The sequence below is a fragment of the Marmota monax genome, unplaced genomic scaffold (genome assembly GCF_021218885.2).
Source record: "Marmota monax isolate L192 unplaced genomic scaffold, Marmota_monax_Labrador192_F-V1.1 WCK01_AAM20220418_F8-fsc00012, whole genome shotgun sequence".
Lineage (NCBI taxonomy): Eukaryota > Metazoa > Chordata > Mammalia > Rodentia > Sciuridae > Marmota > Marmota monax.
This window is the reverse complement of record NW_026695227.1, coordinates 13,455,941-13,464,843: the sequence shown is the minus strand read 5'-3', so window position 1 is coordinate 13,464,843 and position 8,903 is coordinate 13,455,941.

Here is an 8,903-nt window from a genome sequence, read left to right as displayed (position 1 = left end):
TCCATTTAGCCAACATCTGCCTCTCAAGTTCTGCTTGTACTGGAGATTCTGTCTTCTGGAGAGGAAGGCTTAAGGATGGTGTATCTTCCTGGCACCCACACAGCAGTCCTCTCAGTGTTTATGAACATGAGCATCCTCAAGAAGGGGTACAGAATGGATCCTACTTCTTGAAACATGAACCACACTGGAATAGCTTCTGTCATCTTCCACTAAGACAGTGATAGCTCGACTGGGCATTACCCCTTCCCTGTGCTACCTGCCACAGGAAATTTGCTCCAGTACATACAACCCACCTTTCCAGGGCCCTGAGATGCCAGGGCTCCCTGATATTTCTCCAGTGATGGAGATTGACCTTGGTATGCTCTCTGGGCTTCTGCCCTCTCTAACCCAGGTTTGGGTTTTTGTGTTCCATTTAGCCAACATCTGCCTCTTAAATTCTGTTTGTACTAGAGATCCACCCACTGTATTGAGGTATTAGCAAAACTCCTGCCTGTGTAACTGTGTTAGTTCATTGGGACGAGAGTTAGCTTTGAGGCCTCTGCTGCATTTGAAGAAGCCCTCCCACACTAAGGCACATCCTAGACAGTCAGGCCTCTTAGCTCCACCCTACTGTCAATTTCTGTCATACCTCATGATGTGGCTCTGCTTTTCAGACAGTTTCTCCTCTCTTCCCCATCCAATATGTCCAGGGATGAGTGGATCCACTTTCCAACCAAAGGGCAGAGTTGCCTTTTCAGGTCTTAGAGCTCATCGCATGACTATTGTACCACGAGGAGTCTTGATTAAAGGTAATATAGCAAAGGAGAGTGTGGCCCAACCTAGTTCCTAACAGGCTGTCCTTGCTCCTGTTGGTTGACATGGAAGATATCCTGTCCCCAGATATCTTTCTCTGTGCCTCTGAGCGTGACTCTGAGCTTGATGGACTTTGCTGGTCAGAGGATGGTGATTAGCATCATGCCAAACTTGCAACAGGTTCAGTTGACAACATCTGGTTCTAAAGGTGCTGCTGTGTGCAGTGGGCAAGCCAGAGAATCCCAGACATAAAAACAAAAGAGACACTGGTGGTCATCTGTAGGGGCAGCTGCTTGCTGAAGATCCTTAGCTGTGTTTGCGCAGCTGCCTCAGCCAGGACCCTATCTGCCTCTTCTGGTTATAAAAGGAACTGCTGCAGGCTGGTCCCAGTTGATCGGCATCATCAGAGAGACTTCCTGCAGGTCCTGTGCTGCAGGCAGTCAGAAGCCCCTGTCTTTCAGAGCTTGAAAGCGCCATGACTAAGCTGTTGAACCTTCCTGATGATGACCAGGCTGTCTGTAGAGATGTCAGATGTGGTCAGGAAGGTCACATGTCTGTTTACAGACAGAGCTTGGGCTGGGTAGGCTCCTGCAAGGGTAAATCATGGAGAGGAGAAGGCTCAGAGTAGGAAGTATGGATTTACAAACACAGAAGAGTTTAAAAAGAAGGAGAGGAAGGAAGCGACTATGGAAGGAACAAGGGAAGGAGAAACAGGGGAGAGCTGAACAAAGCACAGGGTGAGCATTCAACAACCCAGAGCTCTTCTCTCACACCAGTTACACTAATTTATATATATAAAATATATATAAATAAAATTGTATTAGAAGGAACATCTTTTCTGCCCTTTCAGACAAAGTGTATTCTCATGAGAGTAGCCTTGGATTTTAGATGTTAAGCAGAAAAAAAAAAAGTAACTGCCTTTTAAAGAGGACTTTGTCATAGATCAGAAAGTAGATAATGAGTTTCACGAGGTTTTGATCAAAAAACAAAACAAAAAAAACCCTTTAAATCCTGAATAAAATATGTTAAAAAGAGAAATGAGCATATTGCCCATCTGGATTCAGGAACTAGTTGATGGCTACATGAAAAGATTGGTAGTGATCAAGGCATTAAGTTTTTGTCCCATGGTTTGAGGTTGCCACCCTGCCACTGAGCCACTTAAGTCTTATCAATAGTTGGGAAACTGTTGTTTTATCCCAGCGGAATGAAACAGGAGTATGGAATATAACCAGGAAGTGTGTAGAGATCTTTCAAAATCACATTGATCGTGATTTCTAGTGTCTGCTATTCCTCCTAATGTAAAATCTCCCCAATTTCTTGAAAGGAGAAGCAAAATTAGTAATCTGAGCAGTCTGAGAGTGTCAGCATGGCGTTGGTAATTGTTGAGTATATTCATTGTGAGTCTCTGTGGGCAGGAGGAAGGTTCTGCATGAGCCAAAGATAATTCACTCAGTTTTATTTAGAAATGATTAAGTATTTCATTAACTCCAGAGTCTGGGAGTGAGAATGTATTTCCCGGCTGTCAGTTTACTTAATGAAAGCTACTGAGTTGGCCATTAAGGAATCACCTTCCACCAGTCACAGTATCCTGAACAGCAGCAAACAGAAAGACTTGTAGTGGAACCTGAGATCACAGAGTGAAGCCAGCAGCCACGTTCGTTAATTATTAGACAAATCCTGGTTAAGATTCTACATGAATCTGCACCTGGAAAACACCACCGTAACCCAAGAGGCTGAATGGCATTTTCTTCTAAAGCTACTTTTATTGAAAACAAATAAGCATAAAGTGTTTAAAAAGAATTACCTGTATAGGACAAGATAAGGAGTCCTACTAAAAAATATGTCCATTATCTGATACCCCAAAGTTACCAGTAGAAATATATTTCATTCTAAATGAAAATGACACAGTATGAGACACACTAGATTTAGTCAGACACCTGGATTCTAAAGCTCAAGACCACAGGCCAGTCCTCAAACACTAGGGGCACAGTTTCCTCATATGCAAAGCGGTGATAATAAAATTGACCCTGCAAGCTGCACAGGGCTGTTATGTGTCTCGGTGTCCTGCATAGTAACCATACTTCCTGCCAGCCACCCTTGTAGAGTGAGTTCCTCTGAGCACCTCTCCATTTTGTGTCTTTTTTAAGTTACTATTTTCTGTGAAATGTCCATGGCAGTCAGCAGTGTCAATTTCTTGCAATCTCCTGTGGCAGTCTGGGGCTTCTCCAAATCACCTGCTCCTGAGTCGCTGCATATCCCGGCATGACCAACAGAAAACTTTGTTGGCCTTTCTGAGATAATCAGTTGCTTTGTTTTTCACTCAGAGCCTTGACAAGGGACCTCTTTGGCTAGAGGAAAAACAGGTGGTGTGAGCCTAATTATCACTGTGCGGTCCTCCCTTTCTCATTTCCCTTTTTTGTCTTTCTAGTCATGCTTTATTTGCATTTTTACCCCACCATTCGAAGGAGATGCCATTTCTGCTCTCTCACACCCAGCCTGAGCACTTCCTTTCCCCAGGCAGCTGCTCAAATGGAAATACTGTGGGCTTTCTAAGGCAGCAGGCCGCAGTTCTAATCCTAGCTTAGGTATTTATGAGCTACATGATTAACAGTGACTTCTCTGAACTCATATCTCATCTGTGTAAAGGGAAGTCCTATCTGCTTCACGGGGTCCTTGTGATTAAAAGAGATTATATACATGAACTTGAGTCATACGAGTTGATCAATAAATATTGATTTCCTTACTCATTTATGGATGCTTTCTTCTTTTTATTCTTTACAATGTCTTACTTTCATTCTAAGATACTTGAATAGTGAAGTCCCTTGAGCCTCTTCTTCCCATTTCTTTCCCTACCTTCATCGTCTTCTCTCAGCCCCCTGGGACAAACCTCAGCTGAATGGTGATACACAGGAGCTCTTGTCTCAGAGAGCACAGATTCACACCTCAGCTCCTCTGCCTCCGGGCTCCAAGTCACAGACAAGTTTTGACCTGCCCTGCTATATGGGGCTGCAACAGGGCTCACTTCAAAGGTTGTCCTAATGGCCAGTGCAATGGTGCCACTGAAAACCTTAGTGCAGTGGCTTCTTGCGTGCCCTCTCGTCATTAACACTGGCTCTATTCTTTGTCTCTCTTGTTCATTATTAAATCTTGATCCTTCCTTCACATTCATCACAAATAACTTGCCTTCATGTTCTTCTAACCTTGAATTTCCTCTTTCAGATTAACTTTTCCCCTCTCTGCCAAATTTCTCCTTCGCCCACACACTTATTACAAAACTATTCAAGGGTCGTCACTCTATTGCAGATTTGCCAGAGGACACCTTCTTAAATGTTAACATTTTTTTATTCCTTTTAAAGTCTTAAAGTTGTGTGCTATAGCCATTTAAGGACAAAGCTGGAGTCACTTTTATATTGTTGAAGTATTGATTATCTCTTGGTGTTTTTTGCTGTATGCCCACAATACAGTATCACCCCCCTCTCTGAGATACATGCTCTCCCATCCCTTTCGTCTGGGCTGTGGCCTTCCCTTCCGTGTTCATAACTGTTTCTTCTCTAATTTTCACCCCATCATTTGCTAATTCATCTTTCCCTGATGAATCTGGATCAGTAACTTCAACTCCTGAATTACTCTCAATTATATGATTTACCCAATATAAGAAACAAAACCAAACCGAATTATTATGTATAACTATAAAGCACTAATAAAAAACATTTAAAAAGAAGAAGGAGAAGAAGGATGAGAAGGAGAAGGAAAAAGAGGTACTGTGTACCATGAATACACTAGTCATGAATTCTAAAAAAGCCAACTTCCAACTTGTCCTAATTCCATGTTCATAAAACACGTTTTGGATTTTTTTTTCTCTCATTAAAAAGTAGATTTCCTATGAGGAATAGAAATTCTCCAGGAGTTTGGTAGAGATTCAGATATCAATCTCAGTACAGTTTCTCATCTATAAAAATTGATCTATTTCTTTGTTTCACACATTGTCTTCTGTGTCGTTATATTGTCATGTCCCATGTCCTCACCACACACTATCATCACTGGCCCAACCTCTGGGCCCAAACCCTAATTCTTCCTAATATAGTTCTGGCCAAGGATCTGCTATGGCCCTGTGTTATTGGACCCAATTCTACTCTGCTCTCAACAAATCCTAGCCCCTTAATCTGCTTGCTAATCATATACAAACAGAAAACACTGCACTAATTCATATCAATAGCTCCCATAACTGATCACATAGCAGGCACCAGGTTCTGAGCAAAAATATTTGTATACTCTATGATTAATTCTCATAGGTACCATTTTTTATTCTAATTTTACAAATTAAAAAACTGAAAGATGTTAAGTAACAATGTCCTCAAGGTGATTTAACTAGTCATTCCTCAAGATATAACTACAGCCTGATACAAAATTTAACCTCAAATTCTGATCCCAAAGCCTGCCTTCTCCCTTCTCAGTGCCTCCTTCAGAGAGATGAGTGGAGGAGGCAGAGAGTGCTCCCTTGGTGCTCCTCAGAGTGTCCCCAGGGCCCTGCTCTTTAAATGCCAGGTACCATACTCTATTTGATACTGTTCTGGATATGGAAATCCTGTCCTTCATCCATAGGTGATTATTCAGTGACAGGCATGTGCTATGTACTCAACATGCAATGGTGAAGAACACACACGGTGTGTCCTCAGAAGGTTCCACAGAGCCAAGAAAATGGTCTTTTCTAATCAACACAGGGCAAGATGCAGAGAATCTTCATGAACTTACCATCAGGACACATCAGGAATCTAAATGGAAAATTGAAAAAAAAAAAAAAAGAACCATGGAAATGGGCCTTTTCATATAACCCTTTTTTTTAAGGTGGACACAATATCTTTATTTATTTTTATGTGGTGCAAATGACTGCTTACGTCAAGACAGGTGGACTCAAAACAAGATTTTTGCTCAAAACAACCCTCAGAACCACAAAGGTGGTTCCTGAGGCTGCCACAAGTTCTTTCACAAATGGTACAGATTGCTGAGTCTCCTCATCATGGATAACAAAGTGTTGGACTCCCTGTTGTCAGGCTGCTTTCTGAATCCCAAACACACAGTTCTTCATCTAGGCTAGTCCCACTAGGGATACAAACTACTAGTTCTCACAATTGACTTCACCTTTGGAGCTCAGTTTAGCACGTTATTCCTGATGAGTGAGATCACTGTAGCATCAGCTCCCTGAAAACTCTAGGAAAACCATATCCAGAATTCATGGAAGCTCCTGCTGCCCTATGGCAAGAGTCTAGGAGTCCCACTGCCTATAGAAAAGGCTGTGTCTTTGAAATCATCCTGATTACAAGTTTCTGGGATAATATTTTCCAATATACAAAGGTTCAGAATGAGTCACCCCTACTTCTTGTGTTTATTCACATATATACACATTCATTCAAAAAATATTGAAGTATTTAGCATGTGGCAGGCACTGATCTAGGGGCTAGGACACAGCCATGCCTGAATTATTCAAGATCACTGCTCCCATGGAGCTGAAATTCCATTAGAGAAGACAGAAAACAAACAAGCAAAAACATAGATAAAATACTCATAGACAGTGACAAGAACCTTGAATGTTTCAATAATAACAGTGATGATAATACTTCAAAACATTGGCAATGATGATGATACTATATAGTACTTAATATGATCCAGGCAGTATGCAAATTACTTTCCATGTATTAACTCATCACATCTTCACAACCCTAGGAGGAAAGTACTATAGTTACTTCCACTGAAAATAAAAAAGTTGAGGCATGAAAAGGCTGGGTGAGTTGCCTGAATTCATGGGAACAGAGAAATGTGACAGATAATGGCACTCTGGGAGATGGGGGCTACCATAGATAAAACAGCCAGGGAAGACTTCTCTTAGGAGATGATATTCCAGATGGAATCTGAATGATGAGAAGGAGCCAGCCCTGAAATGGGGAAGAGCATTCCTGGCTGAGAAAACAAATGCTAAGATCCTGAAGTAGCTACGAAATAGGTGTGCTTCAGGAAAAGAAAGAAGCCAGTGTGCTTGGCTAGGATGATGACTAAGATGAAGTGTAGGGAGACCACAGTTGTAGGACGTAGAGCCTTGTTGGTCATGATGAGAGTTTGGGTTTTCTTCTAAGGACAATAGATGATGTTGAAGGGTTTAATATGAAAAATGTTATGATACACATTTAAAAAATATGACTAGCTTCCATGTGGAGAATGGAGTGTAGATACATTTGGAGTGGAGGCAGCAGAACAGGTGGAGAGACTATTTCCGGGAGGCAGGTGGGAGGTGAGTGTGATGAGAACTGATGGTCATAGGGTAAAGAGGGGTTTGAAATCAGCTTCAGAGGTGGAGTTAGCACATTTGCTGTTGAGTTGAAGAAGAGAGATAAGGAAAACAGATATTGATGGTTACTGTAGTTTTGGCCTGACATAGTGACTTGTGAGATCCAATTGTTAAATTGCCAAGTATTTTGCAAGCCAACAGCTAAACACATCCATAATTAATAATTAAATTCACAATTAAATAAATTATATTAAGTTTTTGTTTTCTCCTTGCAGTGCTAGGGATTGAACTGGGTGTCTCACACATGCTTGGCAAGCACCCCAAAACTGAGCTACAGCCCCGGCAAAAACATTACATTAAAAGCAAAGGAAATACATTCCTCATCATTTCAATTTCAATATATTTTAGCTATTATCTGTTATCCTGAGGTTACTTGTGGCTACATGTCTGTTGGGTGACATGTAGAATGTGAATGGCATGTAGAATGGCACTCTGTTGCACATCTTTTCTATGTTCAGTGACATCACGTGGGAAATTTGAACTCAACTGTGGTGGAGTATTTACACCATGGAAATAGGCAGATGCTGCAAATCAGGGCTTCAGTTATGGTTTTGTTGATTGTTGAGAGTTAAGAAAATGGTAAAGAAAATGTTAATAAAGTCAGTTAGACTTGAAAGTGAATTGTGCCCATAGTCACCAAATTATGAATAGCACAAAAAAATCAAGTAAACATGCTGACATATTCAAAAGTTTTATTCATGTGGCATCTCTCTCACCTCCTTCTCATTTTCAATCTAAAATACCAGCATTGCCAAAAGCAATGGTAAATTATTGCCTTGGATGAGATTTTTTAAAAATTAAAAAAATGTTTTGTTTTCATTTGCTACCACAAAGGGAAAGATAAAAAGGATTATGTCATATATAGACAAAATTTAAAAATACATTTATGAGAGCTGGGGTTGTGGCTCAGTGGTAGAGAACTTGCCTAGCATGTGTGAGGCACTGGGTTCAATTCTCAGCACTACACATAATATCAAAAAATTAAGGTTCATTGACAACTAAAAAATATTTTTTTAAATACATTTTTGTTCTGTACATTTGAGTATAGTGTGCTACTGATCTGTGTGGCCCTGTTTCAAGAACATATTAGATCTCCTCTTGGACCACAGGGACCCTTGAAGCATGGCAAAGTCTAGGTCTTGAGTATAGATAGGTAGGTTAGGTCCTCTGTAAGCTAAAATAAGAACCCAGTAAAGGAAGGAGCCCTGTTTTCTTGTTCACTGATGTATCCCAAGACAGTTCCTGACACACATAGTATTCAATAAATATGTATTAAATGAATGAAGTTTTGGCCATTGTGGAAACTTTAACTCAAGTTTTTTTTTTTCTTTTTCTTTTTTTTTTTTTTTTTTTTTTTTGTGGTGCTGGGGATTGAACACAGGGCCTTGTGCATGCAAGGCAAGCACTCTACCAACTGAGCCATATCCCCAGCCCCTGTGGAAACTTTATATGAAAGAGTGCCCCTGAACAGAAGCTTAGAACCCCAATAGAGGATTTTAAGAATTGCTTGTGTTGGGAAACAGCAAGGGGAAAATAAACATAATGCATGTGGTTATTTTTTTAACAGGTTTAAAAAGGATCTCAAGAGGAAAATGATGCTAGTACTAATTTAAATATCATGGGATGAACTATATCTCTCACATTTTCCTTCTTCTCTCTATCATCTCCAAAAGATTTAATTATGTAATGATGTTGCTTGGGTATGTTAACAAAAGTTGATCTCATGCTGGCATTACAGTATGATTAGTATTCAAATAAAACCTGTTCAAAA